The sequence below is a fragment of the Artibeus jamaicensis genome, unplaced genomic scaffold (assembly GCF_021234435.1).
Source record: "Artibeus jamaicensis isolate MK-2021 breed Jamaican fruit bat unplaced genomic scaffold, CSHL_Jam_final scaffold_474, whole genome shotgun sequence".
NCBI lineage: Eukaryota > Metazoa > Chordata > Mammalia > Chiroptera > Phyllostomidae > Artibeus > Artibeus jamaicensis.
The window spans coordinates 50,139,649-50,160,598 of record NW_026522046.1 but is presented as its reverse complement, the minus strand read 5'-3'; the positions used below and the strand labels follow the sequence as shown (position 1 = coordinate 50,160,598).

At 53.2% G+C, this 20,950-nt stretch overlaps 1 protein-coding gene across 5 annotated transcripts in view; it reads left to right on the top strand.

Moving 5' to 3' along the window:
• Positions 1-15,869: 15,869 nt before the first annotated feature.
• The window catches only part of BACH1 (BTB domain and CNC homolog 1), a 36,367-nt gene continuing 31,286 nt past the window's right edge, over positions 15,870-20,950 (top strand). For 2 of the 5 annotated variants that reach the window (XM_053657699.1, XM_037161315.2), the window contains exon 1: positions 15,870-15,959. The gene's annotated coding sequence lies outside the window, so the exon portion shown is untranslated. The remainder of the gene's footprint in view (positions 15,960-20,950) is intronic. The other 3 variants (XM_053657698.1, XM_053657697.1, XM_037161318.2) reach the window with 3 other exon arrangements.

Sequence of the window (20,950 nt, the reverse complement as noted above, 5' to 3'; positions counted from 1 at the left end):
GTGGACTCTGGGACGGGGGCTTCCAGGGAGGTCGGCCCGCGGCCTCTGTGCCCTGCGAGCAGCTGCCAGCGCCCTTGGTGTCACGTCTCAGAGCTGCTGCCTGATCATTTCAGACGTGGTTTTTCCTCTGACTCAGATTGTGTTGTTCCTCCAAGACAGGGCAATATTTCTCGTTGACTTTTTAGGACGGTAGCAGTTTTTCATTAAAAAAGAAAACAAGTCTTGAGTGTGTGCTGTTTACGTGGCACTCGTGGGAGACTATGGAGTTGCTGTCACATTAGAACACAGACGGAGAATTCCACTGGAAGGACCGAGTCCACGAGAAACTGCGGCCTGTGTGTGCTGGGCAGTGGGGGACTTTGCAACGGCCAAGCCTGGGGGGACGGACCCAGCGGCCTGTCCGTGGGACAGCGGGTTGCGGAGCTGCCGTCCACTCACAGGGTTTGACGCTCTCCGGCAAAGCACCTCGACACTCACAACTGGGCGAATCTTATACCTACCGGACCACGTGGGAAACACTAAGTGGCAAGAGATTATCCTCAGCATACTATCTTTTTTTTAAAAAAATGAAGCCATTTTTTAAAAAACATAAATGAAGTATTTATGTTTCAGGAATGCAGATAAAAATTTTAAAAATACTCATTGAATTTAATATAATTTTTTAAACTCTAAATGTCCTATGTAATCCTTCCAAAGTATCAGATTTCAATCCAAGTTCATGCTCACCAGTCCCCACAATGGTCCCTGATGACCCGGGGCTCCCGTGTCCCTGCCCCACTGTGACCAGGGGCAGCTGTGCGCCCACAGGATGTCGCACGGCAAGCGCGTGGGACTCCTGAGGCCACGCCCGGAAAGCAGCATGGGGCCCGCCTTGCTCCCTCCTGGACGACTCCCTGTGTCACTGTCACGGGGATGTCCAGGCAGCTCGGAAGAGGGACCTGCAAAGCCTCCTGAGGACAACAGCAGTAGGTGAATGGTCATCTCAGAGAGGGTCCGAATCCCATCCGGCCTGCAGGTGACCGTGGCCCTCATGACGTCGGGACTACAGCCTCGGGAGTGGCTCTCGGCCGGAGCCACCAAACCAGCGGCTCCGAAGCCTGACCTGTGGCCACTGCGGACGGCGAATGCCGTGGCCCCTCTGAGCTGCCACCTCTGCCACCGCTGGGCTACACCGCAGCACCTGCCCGACGCAAAGCCAGCTGGTTATTGTTCCTTTAACTCCAGGCTTCCAATGGTTGGCTCCCCCCCCCATAGATTTTAGAGAGAGAGGAAGGGAGGGAGGGGAGAAGGGAGGGAGGAAGTGAGAGAGAGAGAAAGAAACAGTGATGTGAGAGAAAAACATCCACTGGTTGCTTTCTCATAAACACCCCAACTGGGGATTGAACCTGGGTATGTGCCCTGACTGGGAATCGAACCTGCAACCCTGGGATCGATGGGACGATGCTCTAACCCACTGAGCCACACTGGCCAGGGCTGGTTATTCACTTTCTTTATACCAAGAACCTTGCTCACATTTTCAGAATAAATTGTTTCAGAATAACTTATTGCTCTGTTATGTTTCTTTATTTAAAAAAGACATAACACTATATTGAACGTTATAATTCCAACTAGTGATTATAACAGGAATGAATTTTTCAAAAACTAATTCAAGCCAAAGAAATCAGAAGACTTTTTAGTATATAATTCCACTTACAAGAAGTTAAAAAAAGGCAAAACTAATTTGTGGTGTTAGGTTTCAGTATAGAGAGTGGTTATCTTTTGGGGACTCAGGCAATTATTGGGGAGTCCTATCCATAGATTTAGATGTGGTTATGTGGGTGTGTGCCCTTCGTTAAATGCTTTAAGTTTTAGACTTGATGTGTCCATTTTTCTGTATGTATGCTTTATTTGAAGACAAGGTTTGTATTAAATTAAAAGAAATGACGAAGGCCTGAAGCAGGGTGAATAGAGAGCGGGGAGAAAAGCGCCTGAAATTGAGAATGTTTCAGAGGCAAATCGACAGGATGTGGTGGCTGGTCGGGAGGAAGCGGAGGCACCGCCGGTGGGCACAGGTGGCCTGGAAGGAGGTGGTGGACACCGTGCGTGGAGGCTGAAGAGCAGACACGGGGGAGCCTGGCTCTGGTGGGAGCGAGAAGAGATGAGATTCGGAGATGAGAGACTCTGGGACCGTGGCTTTGCCCAGGGGAGGCTGGAAGTAAGGACCTGGAGCTCAGGGGTGGGCGAGGGGGCAGAGGTGGCGTCGCCTTGGTTCTGACAGAAGCACTCGGGGCCTCCTTCGGAGGGACGATGATGCCCCACACGGTGGTCTGGCAGGCGGACGTGTCCTTCAGGGCTTCTGGCTGCTCCTCCTCACGCCACCTCATCTGTTCGGCATCAGTTGGAAGAAGGGTTCCTGCTTCACCCGATTCCCCCCGGAAAGCTCTGGCTGCTCATTTCGAGTGTGTGTTTTGGGGCGTTATCCCCGGACCCTGGGCACGCCCACGGCCGTGTGGTCGGTCCGTTCTAACTGTGTGCCACTGGGGGGCAGGCTGCCTGCCCTGTGCGTGGGGCTGGTCGGGCTCCTTGCACGTGCACGTCTGTGGTCTTCCCCGCTCTGGAAAATTATTCAGGCGTTACAGCTTCAAATACTGTCCTGTCTCCTCCCTTCCTTCGGGGGCTCCAGCCACAGGTGTCAGGCTGCTGGGCCAGCCCCCGGCGGCTGACGCTCTGTTGTGTTCTGTTTACGGTTTTTCATTTGGGTAGTTTCTATCACTGTGTCTTCAAATGAACTAATCCTTCCCTCTACAGCACCTGGTAGAGGCGTCCGATATCGTGCTGTCTCTGGGCCACACGGGAAGAAGAGTTGTCTCGGGCCACCCATTAAATCCACAAACACTAATGAGAACTGATGAGCAAAAAGAAAAAGGTTCTGAGTAAATTTACGATTGTGTGTCCATAGCCATCCTGGGTCACAGGTGGACCGTGGGTTGGACACCCCTGGATCTATTAATTCCATCCAACTGATGAAATTCTCATTTAAAATACGGTACTTCCCTAAAAGTTGGATTTATATCTTTTTACTGTATCCCGCTTCTCTACTTAAAATGTTTATTTTTTCCTCTACCTTCTTGGACATCTAAAAGATAGTTATAATACTAGTACAATACCCTTCCCTGCTAATTCTGTCATTTGTGCACCTATCATTTCTTGATCTGTTTCTATTGATTGGTTTTTCTCTTTATTATAGATCGACATGTTTTTCTGCTTCTTCGTATACCTGGTAATATTTGATTGGATGACACTCGTTGTGAATTTTACCTTGTTGGGGTGCTGGGTCTTTTTGTAATTCTCCTAAATATTCTTAAATTTTATTGGGATGAAGTTATGAAGACAGGCTGATTCTCCCAGGGCTTTGAAGCTTTCCAAAATGAGACTAGAGCAGCCTTTGGGTCAGAACTTACTCTGCCTGCTACCGAGGCAGCAGCCTTTCAGGAGCTCTGCCCAGTGTTCCACAAACTCAAGAGATTTCACCTCTGGTTCCTGGGGCCCGGGATCAACCCAGCCGCACCCGAGTGCCGGCCTTTGCTCCCCTTGCCCCTCTCAGGGATTTTCTGCCAGCGTCTCCCTCACAGGCACCAACAGCGCTCGGCTGACCGCTAGCTCTTGTGGGGACCCTGCAGACTTCTGGGTTCTCTTTGTGTGTCGCCCCCTTTCCGCAGCCCCCAGCCCCAGCCCCGCTCCCCGCCTCTGCTTGGCCACGGGGCGTCACCTGGGCTCACGCCGCCCAGGGCACAGGTGGGGCTCATCGTCTCGTGTGTCTTCCCCCCCTTGGGGAGCACGGTCCTGCGTCGTCAGCTCCTGAAACAGTGGTTCTCTATCATTTTCTTAGGTTCGGGCCGTTCCTGGTGGGCGGCTCGTGTCTTGCTGTGTACAGTGCACACCCACACTTTTGTTAGCGTGCCCTTGCTATGTAAGCGTTATGCCCGTGTATGGTGCACATCCCTGTTTTTCCCTCAGAAATTTGGGCAAAAATGCACATTGGACACGGCAAAATACAGCAAGTACCGTCCCCGTTACTGTGTCTTGATCATACACAGAAATCTAGACGTCGTCTCCGGCAACATTTTTGTTCCTTTCTGCTTCTGAAAAAAGGTGTGTTCAGAGAACCGGTCGGTTCCCACCAGCAGCCTCGTAAAGCCTGCATATTTCTGTTTGTGAACAAGCAGCCAACAGGCCGCACCTGCGTGACTCTCTTCCCTGAGGATGCAGAAGACGCATACCTGGCGTTTCTCACGTGTCCTATCACTGGATTCCATCTGGGTGACTACTGCTGTTTCGGGACAGAGGGTTGGCGCTCGCCCTTTTCACTTTTTATGCCTCTTCCGCAGCTGCCGATACTGATCTGTTCACTCTGCTGGCTGGCAGGCGGCAGCGGCCAGTCACGGCTGGATTGGAGTCCTGGCCCAATGACATTCCTTGAGCCCTTAATGCCTGGCCGGACACTGTCTTCGGGGCTTTTGCAAGGACATTTCACTGACCTCTCAGGACACCCTTCCCACTCGCAACGCTGGCATCGTGGGGACGAGCTGTGAAGTGGTGGCCAGCATCAAGGCCAGAGCACCTGAGTGGAAGGCTGGCCTCACCCCTCGCTAACCTCGTTTATTGGGGATGCTCCTCCGCCTTCGCCGGCCTTGGGTTCTTCGTCTGGGACGGGAGGACTGGGCGGCTGTGCAGACGTGAGAAAGAGCGGAGGAGGAGAGTGGCACAGTGCTGGGTGCACAGAAGCAGCCGTGCAGGGTGAACCCTGAGAATAAAAGGGATGTTGCTTTAGGACGTTCAGACATCTGGGGACTTGATCAATGGAAACGTACCTCATGGACCTTCTACTTGAGGGGGCAGTTGTAACGGGTCGGGCCCCCACCCCCTGGTGGCGAGCTTTGAAATGCTGTGGGGCCCCCTGTGTCGGGCGATGCTCCCATGAGCTGGACACCCAGGTGGACCTGTTCACGGAGCCGGGGCACTGGGCCTCGGTGGGCACAGGCTCAGGACTCGCTGGTGGCTTTGCCGAGGCACCAGGACTCTAGCGCACGTCTCGGGCCCTTCCCTGCAGCCTCCTCTCGCCCTCCGCTTTGCCTGCGTTCAGACTTGCATGGGGCCCATGACTCCGCCAGTCTCTCCTGGCTCCGTCCCGACTTCCTCCCGAGCAGGCACTCCTGTTCGCACCGCACTGCGTGTCCGGTCCTGTCTTGGTGTCTGCCGTGCACAGAGCCTGGAGCAACACCCTCGAACTCATGTTTGGCTCACGCTGCCAGTCATGCTGATCTCACGGTGCACGGAGCGTTTCCGGCGCCCACTCTCGGGGAGACTGATGGTGGCTGCCAGGGTCCCCCCTCCAAGTCTGTCTCCATCCCGCCAGCGGCTCCTTCCAACTCCATCCACTTAATCCCCCCCCCCTCGTTTTAACACCGGAGCCCCTCCGCCCACTCCCCTGGCTTTCCCTCCGGCCAGTTATTTGGGAGCACGCTTCACTTGCCCCTTTTCTCTTTCTCCTGCAAATCTGGAACTGCCCTCCTTCAGCCACGTCCCCGGGGGTCTCGGCGCTCGCTCCGCTCTCAGCTGCAGCTCCTGTGAATTCGGGTTCTGAAGTCCTCTATACAACCGTGCGACCCACAGTGCAATTTCCCTGTCCCTTTGATTCCTTCGTATAACCCCACATTCTGTGTCTGCTTCCTTGAACTTAAACACTCGTTTAGTGTAATGCTGGGGAAATAACCCCCTTCTTTGGCCCTCTGGTTCCCCGTCGCGAAACGGGTGGGGGGCCTGCAGGCCCCCTGCTTCTCCAGGGTCCGTGTTATGCTGCTTCCCTTCTACAAAGACCCACGTTAGCACCTGGTCTCGCTAAGTGAAAGGAGGCCCGAGCAGGTCTTGTTTTTGTGAGAAAAGGCAAAGCCAAAAAGAGCGGTCAGTGTCTCAGCAGCTGTTCCCGAGGCCCCGCAGCCTGAGCGGCAGAGTGGCCGCCAGGCTCCTTCCACAGGAACCTCGCTCAGCGTCACCCTGGGCGGTGTCCGGAGCCTCTGGGCCTCGTCCCCACTTACTCCGTGTGCCCGAGCAAAGGCGTCCGACGCCGACTGCTGCTCAGCTGTCCCCGCTGCAGCTGACGGAGCCTGGCCCAGGAAGCTCTGCCTGTGGGTAAAGGGGGGAAGTCTGCACCCACTTGGCTGCCGTGAAGACTAAACACGCCAGCTCCGCAGTGAGCTCCCGCCCTGCTCCCCGCACGGAGTCCCTACTGGTTCGTCCCCCACTGGGTCAACTGGAAACCCACGATGGCTCTGCTTGTGTGACAGGAAACGACACACTCCCGAGACCGGAAACAGTCACGGGGGGCGGGGCAGGCTCAGAGAAGTGGGCGCGGCCCAAACCAGAGGTGGCCCCGAGGACCAAGCACTTTGTAAAGCAGCCGAAAAGGTACGTCTGCCTCTGTCTGGGGTCCGGTTTCCCAGAAGTGGGCCCCGAGACAAGGATGCGTTGCGGGTCATTTATCCCTCATTACTTCCTCCCGGAGACGTCGGGAGGAAGGGAAGAGGAGGAACAGAGAAGAAGGAAACGGGGAAGGGAAACGCCAAGCAAGGGGGCGGCACTGGGCGGACCCCACAGGGACTTGGAGAGGGCGGGACGGGCGTCGGACCAACCCGCACCGGGGGACCCGCTTCCGCACCCTGTGCCCCGCCATCGACTGTGACCCAGGGTGGCCTGGCCCCGGCGCTCCTGGTCTGCAGGTCAGTGAGCTGGGGGAGCCCTGTGATGCTGGCCACTGGGAGCAAAGCCCGTGGGAGCTGGAGCGAGCCTGGGGGTGGTGTGAGGGGTCGGCAGGGCCTGGGCAGCCACCCACGTTATCCTCTCCACCCAGCCTGTTGCCTGTGAAGTTGCTGCTGCCGGAAGCTGCTCGTCTGGGAGCACAGGTCCGTTCTCTACTCTGAAAACCAGAGTCCAGCCAGCGAGCCACTGAGATTTAAATTGAATTCGGATGCAGAGCTGCCAGACGGCGTCCTGTTCACGGGTGACTAGTGTCCCCATCAATAACCACAAACCTACATCTAAATCCTCGGCTCCACCTTCTTGCTGTTTCACTCGACTTTCTGTTCTTGACTCCGAACCAGCAGATTGTGGTGGGCGGGACCTGATCTCCCCTCTCTGTAGCTCTTATCTGTCTGTGTGTCTAACACGTTCTTGGCTTCCCTCATAATACAGCCGATCCTTCTGTGACTTGTTCTACCTACTGTTCTAAATGCTGTCTGGGCGACCTGACAAAAAAATTATGGAAGAACAAATCAAAGCCCCAGAGCCAATACTTTTAAGCGACCAAGAGACAGCCAACCTATCAGATGCACAGTTCAAAACACTGGTGATCAGGATGCTCACAGAACTGGTTGATTTTGGTCACAAATTAGATGAAAAAATGAAGGCTACACTAAGTGAAATGAAGCAAAATGCACAGGGAACCAATAGTGATGGAAAGAAAACTAAGACTGAAATTAATAGAGTGGATCAAAAGGAAGAAAGAAACAACCAAACAGAAAAGAATGAAGAAACAAGAATTCAAAAAAAAAAAAATGAGGAGAACCTTAGGAACCTCCAGGACATCTTTAAACTTTTCAACATCTGAATTATAAGGGTATCAGAAGGAGAAGAGGAAGAACAACAAGTGGACAACTTATTTGAACAAATAATAAAGGAGAACTTCCCCAATCTGGCAAAAGAAATAGACTTCCAGGGAGTCCAGGAAGCTCAGAGAGTCCCAAAGAAGGTGGACCCAAAGAGGAACACATCAAGGCACGTCATCATTATATTAGCCAAGATTAAAATGAAGGAGAGAATCCTAGAAGCAGCAAGAGATAAGGGGACAATCACCTACAAAGGAGTTCCCATCAGATTGTCAGCTGATTTTTCAAAAGAGACCTTACAGGCAAGAAGGGGCTGGAAAGAAGTATTCCAAGTCATGAAATGCAAGGTCCTACATTCAAGATTGCTCTACCCAGCAAAGCTTTCATTTAGAATGGAAGGGCAGATAAAGTGCTTCTCAGATTGGCCCTTCCATCAAGGGCTGATCAAGTTCAAGAGTTTCCCTTCTTGAACAAGAAGATCAAGTTCAAGGAGTTCATCATCACCAAGCCCTTATTATATGAAATGTTAAAGGGACTTTTCTAAGAAAAAGAAGATAAAAAATATGAACAGTGGAAAGACAGCAAACTCACAGTTATTAACAACCACACCTAAAACAAAAGCAAACTAGGTGGACACCTAAAACAGGAGCGGAGCCACAGAAATGGAGATCACATGGAGGGTTAGCAACAGGGGAGTGGGAGGAGGAGGAAGGGGGAGAAGGTACAGAGAATAAGTAGCATAGACGGTAGGTAGAAAGTAGATGGGGGGAGGGCAAGATTAGTATGGGAAATATAGAAGCTAAAGAACTTATGACACATAGACATGAACTAAAGGGGGGGAGGTGGGTGGGAGGAGGTGTGCAGGGTGGAGGGGAATAAAGGGGGGGAAATGGGACAACTGTAATGGCATAATCAATAAAATACATTATAAAAATTAAAAAAAATAAATGTTCTCTGAACACGGGCTCATTTCCTGCCTACTGTCATGGTAGCAGTGAGTGTGAGTGCAGGCACAAGTGGGGTTCAGGGGTCTCGTTCTGGGGTCCTTCCACTTCCTCACAGATGATTCCCCTCTACCCGAGTGAACCAGTGATACTCAGGACGAATAAACATGTGGTGCCTGAATGTGTTGGTTCGGAGAGTAGGCCGCCCACCAAGCTTCTCCGGCCCCACAATCCCACCCTGCAGGGCCCGAGTTCTGCCACCAGGACCGTCCCAGGCGATCGTGGTGCAGAAATATCTCCTGCAAGTCACACTTCATGATTTTTATAGAAATGACCACAGATCATACTTTAAAAAGGATATAACTGCACACTGTGCAATGTGAAGCTTTTAAACATACTTATAAATCAATGTAAGAGAACAATATCGAAATTCATGGATTCGAGTTTATTTACTTGTATTAACTTGTGGGATCTTCAGGGCAACTTTCAGGCGGAAGAAAGGGCTCTCGGTCAAGGGCTCTTGGCCCGAAAACTCAGCTTCCTCGTTTTGAAAAGGGGGTTATTTCTATTTCATCTACCTTAGGGAGTGGTCTGAAATGAAATGATGGCCGTGACGTTGGTTTGTAAATCATCAGGTATTAAATGTACACAAGAGCAAGGTTAATGGTGCGTAGATGTGTCTGAATCCTTCCTTGTACTTTTGTGGCATTTGCAGTACTTTATTTTTCTGCTGAAAGTGGTGAATTTATACTTCTTAGAGTATTATTTTTAATATCATACTTAAGGATGGACTTTCAATACAAACCTCACTGAATAGATAGCACTTGTTTTCAAAGACTGTGCCAGCTCTTGGCCATTGTCTGAATGAGACAGACCGTGGGCGCCCGGCAGTCTGTCCGGGTGCCTCTCGGGCCCTCACACTCTCCCGGCCGCTCCCTCCTCCAGACACTGCTGTCCATTGTCCTGTCCAACTGCACTTGAACCTGACTGGTAGGTTTCCATGAGCTCATTCTTGTCATAGCGAAGGAAGTTGTCCATAATGTGGCATAATGTGTTTGGCCTTTAAAACCACCTTTATGTTAACAGGGAATTTCAGAACATGCAAAACCTTCACACCCCAGACACTGACCTCCAGGGCACGTCAGGTTCCCACCAGAGAAGGAGGACAAAAGTCCATCTGCCTGGATGCGGAACAGAAACGTTTTAAGTGGATCTTGTAATTAAAACGAGAGAGGCAGGCATGCTTGTGTTTTCCTCCCTTCTGTGGTGCGGGTTGTGCAGACGGTTTAGAGCTTGCCTTCTCATCGCCAGGGGTGACTCCAGTTGCGCTGGAGCTGGTTTCGGGAGCCCGAGGGGCCACGTAGAGACAGGCACCCAGTGTCTGTCCTGTTTCCCTGAAGGGATTTGAAAAGATTTCCAAATGCACTTCTCCCGGAAACCTTTTTAAGCCTGGAGGCAAATTTCTATTCTTCTATTCAGTTTAATATGATGCTTTTAGAACTTTATTAATATTACTTTGAACGCTTTAAGAGCTCTCCTATGTAAAAGGAGGCTTTTACGTAGATAAAATTTGCAACTTATTTGTATAAAAAACATTCCCTTTTACGAAATATCATTGGCCGCTTTCTCATTCCCGCAGCTGCACTGCACGGATGCCGTGCTCCCAGGGGCTCTGCCGGTTTCAGTTCATGCGACCTGTTCATTATGTGCAGGTTTTGACTATTATAAAGTGCATGATAAAAGGGAAGAGTTTAAATTTTCAGAATGATCCCAAATAATTTCTCATGTGCTCCTCGTGTTTTTTTGGCGCTCAAACCCATGACATTGTTCCCAAAGACTGAAGCTGCCTTTCCTCCCTCCTTGGCGCCTGTCCCAGGTTTCCAGAGGTTCGCTTCCTGGAATGTTATGGGAGCGTTTTCAGGGGCTTACCTGCGTCTCTGTTTTCGTATTTGCAACCCCGCTTTGCCTGAGAAGGCAGTCCTGAAGTCAATAGTAACATTCTCCACAGTCTCGTTATAGGATCTCCTGATTGCCCGCTGCGACTTGCGACACCGTCACGCTGCTCTTCACAGCGAGTCGTCTGCCCGCTCTGGGGTCCCACGTAGAGGCCGCGTGTCTGCACAGCAGCCCGTTTGCGCCCACACAGCCAGAATGCGGGGCTGCAGGGTCCTCGTGCATGCGCCTTTAAACCCAAGGGCAGCGCGGCCTGTCATGGCCTGGGGTGAAGAGGGGTGTCAGCTAAGAGTGTTCCTGGCCTCTGTGCTGGAGACGCAGCTCTGGAAGCTTGACCGTGGGAGAGAAGAGGCCCCCGGCCCTGAGGGGTGGCCGGCTGCTCTGCGGCCAGCCTCTGCTTCCAGCCCAGGGCTGAGAGGAGAGCACTCCACCTCCCCTCATTCCAGGCGAGAGGGCAGAGAGCAAGCACTCGCGGCAGCGGATTTGGTCTTTTTTTAATCAGGAAAGGCACAGCTTCCCTGGAAGTTCCATGAAGGGCATATTTGCTACATCTGGTTGACCAGAACCAGGTCACATGGCGAAGGGAGGAGGAGGGGGTGTTTTATGCGAGAAAGGAACAGGGGGAATGGACATGCGGTCGCCAATGAGCAGTCTGTCAAAAGGGGATCTAGGAAGAGGGAAGTCCCTGCTGTCACAATGGACAGTCTGTGAAGTGGGCGCCACCCAGACCAGCCACCTCGGGCGGTACCCATCGAGCTCACCTCGAACTCGCAGGGACAGAGACAGCTGTGGGCACATCCATGGCGCCCCATCTTTCGGATGCGTGTGCACCGGAGGCTGCAGAGGCAGGCAGAGTGTGCAAACATAACGTATCAGTTTACCCTGTGAATACTGCCGGCAGGTGCACCAAACGCCAGTGCCCAGGCCCCGAATGATGTCTCCCCGGGGGCCAATGCAAGCATGAAGCCAGAGGAGAGGGACGTGAGCGGTGGGGTGGGGGGCGCATCTGGTGGAACTGAGCCACAGAAGGCTGTGGCTCCCCTCACATCCTGCAGGTCAGGGCACTGGGAGCAAAACGCTACGCCCTCAGCCAAGGCGCCTTCACCCCTGGGCAGTGCCAGGCACGCCTTGCTTGGGTTGGTGTCTCTGACTGACTTCATAGGCCTCAGACGTTGATGAACAGCCCTGTTCTAACCTCACATGTGCTAATATGTTCACTCTGGTCACCCCCAAGTCTTGACCTGGTCGATCAGCCAGGGAACCGGCAGGTAGCATGTGGGCCACTTGGCGGGGTGAGGGCGCTGCCCTGGGGCTGACCCCAGTGTTGCTGGTGGAGGTCTCTCGAAGGAGCTGGGGTCCTTGATAGACCAGCGTAGCCACAGCCAACCTGTGACTGGGCAGGGTGACAGCTGTGGTCCGCTGACACCTCCCATCACTCCAATACACCCCAAGTGACGGAACAGGAAAAACCGTCCACGCTGGGCCTAGAAGCCTGCCTCGAGTGGCCCCATGCAGAGCAGGAAGGGCTGGCCAGGGACTCCGCAGTGGCTGGGGTGCAAATGCAGCCTCCCCGGGGGATGGGTCTTGTTCTTTATGGTAGCATGCGAATCTCTGCTGACCAGTGGGTCTGAGTTTATAGCTTTCAAATGTCAGAGGTCAGCCACTGTGCTATTTCCAAAGCATGTCCTGCATGGGTCGGCTCAGTCCAGGCAATGGGCTGTTGGGCTGGGCCATGGCCTATACCCCTTTTTCTTCTCTGGGGTTTGAATACCTCCTCCTCTCACTGGGGTTGCTCGAGCCTGACCCTCCAGTTCACCTGTCACTGACTTACCGGGTTTCCTTTTTTACCTGGATGCTAGGGACCTAAAGCTAGTTCTGCAGCTCCCTTTTGTCAAGGTGTGTATTTTGTGGCATGCATTTTTAGCTTCTTCCTGGCTCCATTGTATTTTCTTTCCATTATTTTGTTTTCTTTTATTCCCTCTTTCAATTTATATGCACATTTCTCATATTGAAGTGCAAGTACATTTTCTCAACCTTGGCTTTGTTGACACCATGGGCCAGAGAGTTCTTTGTTGTGAGTAGGGAACAAGGTATCTTTATTCACAGTGTTTTAACTGTGGAGATGTCCTGTGCATTGTAGAATGTTAGCACCTTTGGCCTCTACCCACCTGCACACCCCCGACCCCATATCAATACCAGTATCTCCTGGGGGTAAGTTCAGCAAAAGGAGGGAAATCTGGGGTACAGCTAACCTGTAACTGAGGAATGTCTCAAGTGTCATCTCAGATCAAGGAGATCGATACAGGTTTGCAATTACACAGTGATTTCACATATTCTCTTTTATTTATCTGAACTTTCCTCTAAGCCCTGATCATTGGGGGTTGTAGTTCTTTTTACAAATTTAATTACATTTTCAAACTCTATTCCATCGTCAGATATTTTAACCAAAACACCCTGAAACTTAGTGGCTTAAAACGACAATCATTTATTATGTCGGGATTCTGAGTTGAGGGGTGTGGCTGGGCTGGAGTCACGCATGAGCTCGCCTAGATGAGCACAGCCTGGAGGGCTCATGCCCACGACGCATGTGACACTGACCATGGCTGGTTGCTTTCCGGGGCGTCATGGGCGTCGGTGGGAGAGGCGACGGGCGTTCCCCTGCCGGGCTTCTCACTGTGTGGTGGCAGTTTCTGAGAGGGGGAGTTCCAAGACAGATGTTTTGGGAAAGAAGTGGAAGATGCCAGTCTCCTGAAAGGCTAGACCCAGAACTGCCACAGCGTCCCTTCTACTGTCCTCTTGTCACAGGGCCAGACCCATTTGAGGGGTGGAAACCAAACTCCCCCCCTCAGTGGGACGGTGACAGAATTTTGCGGCCACCTGCGGCCCCTGTGGCTCCAGCTGATTCAGAAGTACCTCCCCATTTGGGCCCTAAGTTGAGCCACTTTGGTTGTTGTTAAATCTGGTATCTGAGCAGCACGTCCGTCCTGCTGAGTTCTTCTGCTCTGACACTGTCCTCTGCCTTTCCTTTTTCTGCTGCTTAAAAAAAAAAAAATCTCAGACTGTGGACATCTCAAGCCTGAGGCTACAGTCCCTTCACCTTATCTTTTATTTAGGTGTCAGGCAAACATAATGGCCAGTTTGCCCATCTGCTCCTTTTCATGTTCAAATAAAATAGGTTCACTTTGTACAAAAATCTTGTGGCCTGGGGGCAGGGGTAATCCCTATCACCTTTGAAGGAAGGTATGTCGATCGGCCGTTTTGTTTTTCAAGTTGGTGAGACTGACTCTTATTCTATCTTGACACCCCTCCACCACCAGTTTAAAGCTAATTTTTATCCTCCCGTCCCCAATTTTGTTGATTGAATTCTTGAATGAACATTTAAAGACAAAAGGAGCCAAGGCCACTGGAGTTGGACTGAGCTCTCTAGAATTAGCTTGTGAAAACAAACCCACGATGTAGACACCTTTACACCGTCCATTCAGCCCATGGGATAAAGTCCAAACTCTAGGCAGGTGGGTGGGGCCCTTCCCGTTCTGACTTGGTTTTATTTCACTGTCTAGTTTCATTTTCCTCCTTGGCCTTATGACACGAGTTCTAACTGGGGACCTCTCCGGTGTGGCCTAAAGACCATCTGCGTCACTGCTACAGCTGCACATCCTTGGGTCCCAACCGGACCTACTAAGTCAGACTCTTTGGCAGGGCCCAGGAATCTGCATTTCACAAGCATCCCAGGGTATGGAATACATTAACGTTTGAGAGTCACTCCTAACTCTCAACGCCTTGGTATTGTAAGACTTCTCACACTACGACACATCGGGTAGAATGTATCGCCACCATCACCCAGGGGTACCCGGCCCATGGCTCGCACACAGCCCGGGATGGCTGTACATGTGGCCCAACGGAAAATTGTAAGTTTACTTAAAACATTATATTTTTGTGATTATGTGTCACAATGTATTTAATGTATGGGCCAAGACAACTCTTCTTCCAGTGTGGCACAGAGATGCCAAAAGGTTGGACACCCCGACTCCTCCCAAAAAGGAGGGTCTGTTCTTTTAGAAGAAACAGGCCACCGGTGGGTGGAAGGAGAATAAAGCCTCAAGAGCTCACTGTGTATAAGGCTCCAGTCCTTTCAGGACCTGTGCCCAGCTGCCCCCCCCTTCCTCACTGAATATGTCTGCGCCCCACCACGAACGCAGGCAGCCTAGAATGCCCCCGTCTCCCTGGACTGCTGGACCCCATTCCTTCTACTTAAGTTCCAATGCAGACATCACCTCCCACCTGCATGGAGGTCACAGGGATGCCCACCGGGTGCACCCCCATACAATTTTACTCATGTCATTTTCTTGTGTATTTTGGATGTAACTCAAATGTCCCCAAATGTCGGAACCTGTGAGTGCAAACACAGCTACATTCGTGATAACCCTCGACTCTCATCTTGGTCGCCTTCGGCCCCACCACAACCCCCTCCCCGGAGCTCTTGTGTTCAGGACTAAGTCCCAATATTCTGAAGCTGCTGCTGTTCAGCCACCAATCCCCACCGTCCCACTCCCGTCTCTTTCTCCCCCTGAACTCCAAAGTCAAGGGCCAGATCCCTTTGTAACGTCCTGCAGACCCCAGTCAGCTTGGTGGCTCAGAGTTTGCCACGGGCACATCTCTTCGTAGAGACACGACCCTTTGGACTGCAGAAGTGCTGAGTGGCTCCTAAACGTAACTTTAAAACTGTCACCAAGTGAATAAGCGGCAGAAGACGAAAGCAGAGCAGGACGCTGGCATGGGCTCCGGAAAGCCTCAGTGGAGGGAAACCTTGTGTCTCAGCAAGGGGTCGCGGTGCTACCGAACGCCGGGCACCGGGACGCTCTCCCACCTGCGGGTGGCAGTTTCCGGCGAACCTGGGCGCCCCGCCCCCGCCTCGGGGACAAGACCGGGCTGCCGGTCTCCTCCTTCCCGCCCCCAGCAGGGAAGGAGGCTTCCCCGTGTGGCCGGAGCTTTCAGCAGCCGACTGAGCGGACCCTGTCACCGCCTCCGGAGTCCTACTCCGACCCCGCGCCGCGCGTCCCCGACCCGCGACCTCGGTGTGAGCGTCAGTCCGCACAGCTACAAACACCCGGAGGTCTGCGAGCAGTAGGCGGCCTGGCCCTCGCAGCTGTGGGGCGGGGCGAGGTCAAGGGAGGCGGCCTGGGGGCGGGGCCTAGGCGCCGCGGGAAGGGCGGGCCGGGGTCTCGCGAGGAGGCCCTGGGGGCGGGGCCTCGGGAAGTGGGCGGGGCCGGCGCCGGGGGTGTCGGCGGCCGCGGGGGCTGAGGGGGCGGAGAGGGAGGGGAGGGACCGGGCGGCCGGCCGCGGGGAGGCGGTGAGTCACCTGACCGCTGCCCGCCCGGTTCGCTGGCCGCAGTCAGTCGGGCCGCGCCGCGCCTCGGCTCTGGTGAGTGGTTCGGCCGCCCCGCGCCCTTTCCCTGAGGGTCCCGGCGGCGACGCGCGGTGGGGGCTGCAGGCCTGTGCGGGGCGGCGGCGCGGAGTGGCCGGGCGGAGGGCGCGTCGCCTGGCCGCGGGGGTGGTGGCGGCCCCGGTTCCTGGAAGTGGCAGTGTCCGCCGGAAGGTGCGACTCGCCGGCCTGCGGTCGTTGACCGGCCGGCGCCGACCTTCTCCCGGGTCGGGCGGGGTGGTTACCGGGCGGAGGCTGCGCTCTGGGGCGCCGCCGCCCAGCCCGCCTGCGGGTCACCGGGCCCGGCCTGGCCGCGGGGATTCCGAGCACCGCCCGCGGCCCTGCGGACTCCGCGCGGTCCTCCTGCCCCTCCCGGTACCGCCGCGCGGTGTGTGCGGCGCGGGGCGGCAGCAGGAGTGTCTCTCGGGCCGGGCTCCGCCGCGACGGTCCGGCGGAGCGGGGCGCGCGGCGTGGGGCGGACACCACGCGAGCCGTGGCTGGCGCGGTCGCTGGGTGCAGCCGTGCGGGGAGCCTGGTGCGGGGGCTCGGGCGGCCCGGCGGTAGTGACTGGGAAAAGGAACAAAGACTCTTTGTGCGGAAGCTGCTGTTGGAGAAGGGTGTCTGGCCGGGATCGGGGCCCTGCGGGGCGGGTCCGCGACTCTCACCGGCCCCTGCGGCCTCCCGAGGGTCTGCTCCCACGCCGGGGCGCGTCTCGGGGTCGTGCGGGGGCCGGCGGAGGCCTGCGGGCTTCCTGCGGGTGCGCGGCCGGGGCCGGCCGGAGGCACTTCTGCCTCGGATGGAAGAAACCGCGGCGGAGAGACGCGCAGTGACTCGGCCTCGCGTCGGAGGGTCCTAGTTTCGGGGTTGCATCGCGTGGCGTACTGTTGCTGTTCTCCACCTCGGGCTGTGGCGGTGGTTCGCCGCGGTTCGCTCTGTGGGTTGGGCAACAAGGTAGCATGACTCGTTAAAAAAGTTGGGCTGCTGAGTCATTTGTCCCAGCTCGCGAGGGGACCGGGAACAGCTGGTGCGGGCCCTGGGTCCGGGCCTGCGCTCCGGAGGGGATCCACTTCTGGGGGTGGAAGGGGGCCCAGCCGAGTGCCTGTTTGACGCAGGCAGTCGTGGGTGAAGTGCAGGGTCGCCCCGAGGAGGCGGTCAGGTAGCGCCCAGGTGGTGTGTGCTCCGCGGGCAGGTGCGTCCCGGGTGAAGGCGTGTTGGTGGCGGGGTCGCTCACGGGAGAGCCACCGAGAGCGGTGTCGTTGCAGCATCTCTCCTGTGCTTGATTTTTTTGTTTCCCTTCTGTGTTTTTTTCGTTGTGTGGCTTATCCATTTCCAAAAGTGAACTTCATTTGTTCTTCGTAAGGATTCTTTATGAGAGCGCGGGAGACTTCTCCTTGCTGCTCGGCCCCGCTGCCCACGCGCTCGCTGCCTGGTGGCAGGACCGCGCGCGGGGAGCGGGAGTCGTCTGGGCGCAGGTACCAGGTCTCTTTGAGTCCAGCCAAGGAAGAGCTTCCAGTGGAAAGCAGACCCGTATCTGTGCCTTGTCTCAGTTGTGGTGCGAGTGTCGTTCCATTTGTGACCCTTGCTTTGTGCTTTGAAATAGGTCCGCTGCTTACCAGCCCATTGCTGACAAAGTTCAGGAACGGGAAATGGGGGGCGGCATCTGGCCCTGACCTGTGGTCAGAAGGGTGACGGAGTAGTTCTCGGGTGGTAGTTTATTTACATTCGTATTTGAAAAAATGGTTAGGGAAGTTTTGTTGTTCTAAGTTTGGGACTAGAAAAGATTAGAAGTCTCGTTTTTTAAAATAAAAAATTAGGGTCTCTAAGGTGGGGTGCAAACTTACTCATTTAGAAGAAAATGTGAAAACGTTGATTTTTAACATTTAACTTTTATGTAAAATAAGAAAGACATTAACTTCAGTCACCGAACGTGCATGCCTCGTCGGTGCGTTATCCTCTCGTCTTTCGGGCCCAGGGACAGTTTACTGACCACTGCCAGTACCAGCACTGTTTCAGAAAAGCCCCTGATTTCCTGACTTGTTCAAAATGTTCTTAACTTTCACTTAAGTTTTAGTTCATGTGTTGTCGTATTCTTTTTATACTTTAAAGATTAGAAGCTTGAGTGTAGATTTCTTATTATATTGTTGATGTGGGGAATGGAAGTACCAAAAAGATAGATTTGCCCATTACATTGGATACCGTGTATTTTGAATTTGGAGACAAACCAGGAGGTTGACTTGTTTAATGTGTATGACCCGACATGTAGTGACACATGAAAGGGTGCAGCGGGCACACCTGAAGATACCTACACATTGGAGTGTGCTTTAGATATAAAATTCTCTTAAAATTTCTCTGATTGTCACTCCTTGCAAGTCTGCCTCTTTGGGGCCAAGCGCACACCCCCTCTAGCAGTGATTAACAAGAACAAATTGAGCAAATCCCTTGGCAAGTGGCATTTCCCTCCTTAGGAGAATGAATGTGCTTTTTAGTCAGAAAATCAGCCTTCTGGGCAGCTGGGGGTGTGGGGGTGATTCGTACTTAGGAGTCAGTGCAGCCTCCTGGGCCGGAGGCCAGCTCCCTGTGCCTGGTCTGTGAGACATGATGCTGGAGATGAGGAGTGCCGAGCCCGTTCGAGTGACCAGTGTTCGGAGTCTCTCCACGGTGCTGATTCAAGGTGTTCAGGAATCTTAGAATCTTCTGAGTAATACTCTGTGAATGTGGTAATTGCTCTAGCCCTACAACTTGCATTTCCCAAGGGTTCTACTAGATGGAGGGTGTGTTTTATGAGGTGGAATCAGTGGTTTTTGAAACAATTTTGATTTTAAAAATATGCTGAATATAGTAATCTACCGGAGCCCAAGATGTGGTAAGTTGAGCACTGTTTGCCAAATGCGGGCCCTTCGAGAGAGTAGGTATTTCAGGACTGCAGACAAAATGCAGACTCACACCGGTGTGGAACCCGGGCGTTGGGCGCCTCGGTGCAGAGCAGAACTGAAGCCCTGGGTGTGCCCACACAGTGCGCAGGTGCGCAGTGAGCAGAGTGGCTACATGTGGGAGGTTGCAGCTAGACTGACTGAGGTCAGGTTCTGGCTTGGTCAGCAGCTTTGAAGCCCTGGACAAGCTGCTTCACTTACTTGTGCCTCATCTGGAAAATGGGGATGTGATAATGCAGTCTGTACTGTAGAGATTGCTTGCAAACAAAATGCATTGTTACGTGTTACATGGTTAGAGCATCCATACATATCAGGTGTTGTTACCTGTCCCTCAGAATCAAGGACGGGTTTGGTGGCACAGCCAGGCTCTGCAGCCTCCTTGTGCAGGATGGATGAGGGGGGAGGTGGAGACAGCAGGTGGTGAGCTACTGGGGAAACCGCTCAGGTGGATGGTTTAAGTCAGACAGCCAAGCTCCCAGGGCCAGGAGGACTCAGGCAGCCACAGCCAGGTGTGCTGGAGCCGGTCAGCACCAGTTCGCTGGAATTGGTTTTTGAAGGAAAAACACACTTGCCGCCTGCCTTTGGTCGGCTCCCCACACGAAGGTCCAGGACGCTGTGGTTGGGCAGGCTCGACCGCTCCACCCCCGTCTCTCCCATCAGGATAGACCTCACTCCTGAGCAGTTTGCGGGGAGCGTCTGGGCTGTGAGGGTGCCTGCCAGTACTTCTGAGTTTTGCCTGTTCTCTACATGATGTATCTGTGCTAGCGAAGGGCAGTCATCTGTGATAAAGTTTCATCCTATGGCTTCTTGCACCTGTTGGTGATTGAGAAAGGTTGTGTCAATCGTTTTAGCTACCCTTCCTCTGCGAGGGTGAGTTTCTTGGCCCTGAGCAGGTCCTCCATCGTAGATCCTGGGGTCCAGTCCACGTGCCGTGGCGGCGTGTTCGGGAAGGCACTGGCGGCTGCACTGGCTGTACAGTGTGGGCTCATTTTAGTTCTGTATTTTTGAAACTTTGGAATTTTTTAAAGTGGAGGGGAGAACATTATGTGTTGTATCTATTAAGCAGTGTTAAACGTGTACCGAGTTGAAATTCTAACTTGATCAGTTAGAATTCTGCTTTATGTTTTCATCGTTGGTATAAACATGGAGGAAGCAGCTGAATTTAAATCATTCTTTTAGTTCATCTCCTGAGATGGAGAGAAGATTTGTGACTTTTTTTTTAAACCTGTAATTGACCTGGAGTCGAATTGAACAAAATGTGATTTGGATTGTCTGGGTGTTAAACGTCTTGTGCATCTAATACTTTTCCTTGAGTGTCATTGCTCCTTAGAACAGGCCCTCATTTTGTGTGGGTCAGAGGCAGTTTGGAGAATATTGACAGGATGGTAGAAACAGTCCCTGAGCAAAGATAAGCAGCAGAGCCGCAGCGGTAGCCAGTGTCCTGGTTGCTGCTGCCTGGCCGCCATTCCTTCATCGGCACTGGCACTGTCTGGAAGGTGTTGCCGTAAGGCAGCCAAAGCTGTGCGCGAGTCATGCTCTTTTAAAAATAAATTTAAATCGTTTTCTTAGTGCCTTAGGAAACTCATTCAAAAGAATTTTTTTGTAATAAATATTCCCAACTTGTGTCTGACAAAGTTATTTTTACTTGTGTATTTGTCATTTTTTGCCTTGGGTCAGTTATAGTGGGTAGTTTCACTCCACGTCCCTGTCCCCATTAAAGGGGAATTGCACTAAAGAATGTTTTATATGGGGGCCATTTTTTCAGTTCCTTTTGACAATGCCCCCCCCCCCCCAAGATTTCAGACTAGCCAGAATAGTTAGGGAAATGTCTTGTTCTCTCTCCGCCCCCACGTTTTTCTCCCTGTTTTTTTATACTTTCTTTTGACTTGTCTCCATCATCTCAGATCCAGCGTGGATGTTTTTGGCTCACAGAGGCAATTGCGTATGGAGTGGGGACAGCCGTCCACTCAAGTCCGTGTGCTGGCGCCTTCACATCCATGATGCTTCATTCCCCTTCTAGGGTGTGCCGGCTTCTTCTGGGAATCAGGGAAATCAGTGAAG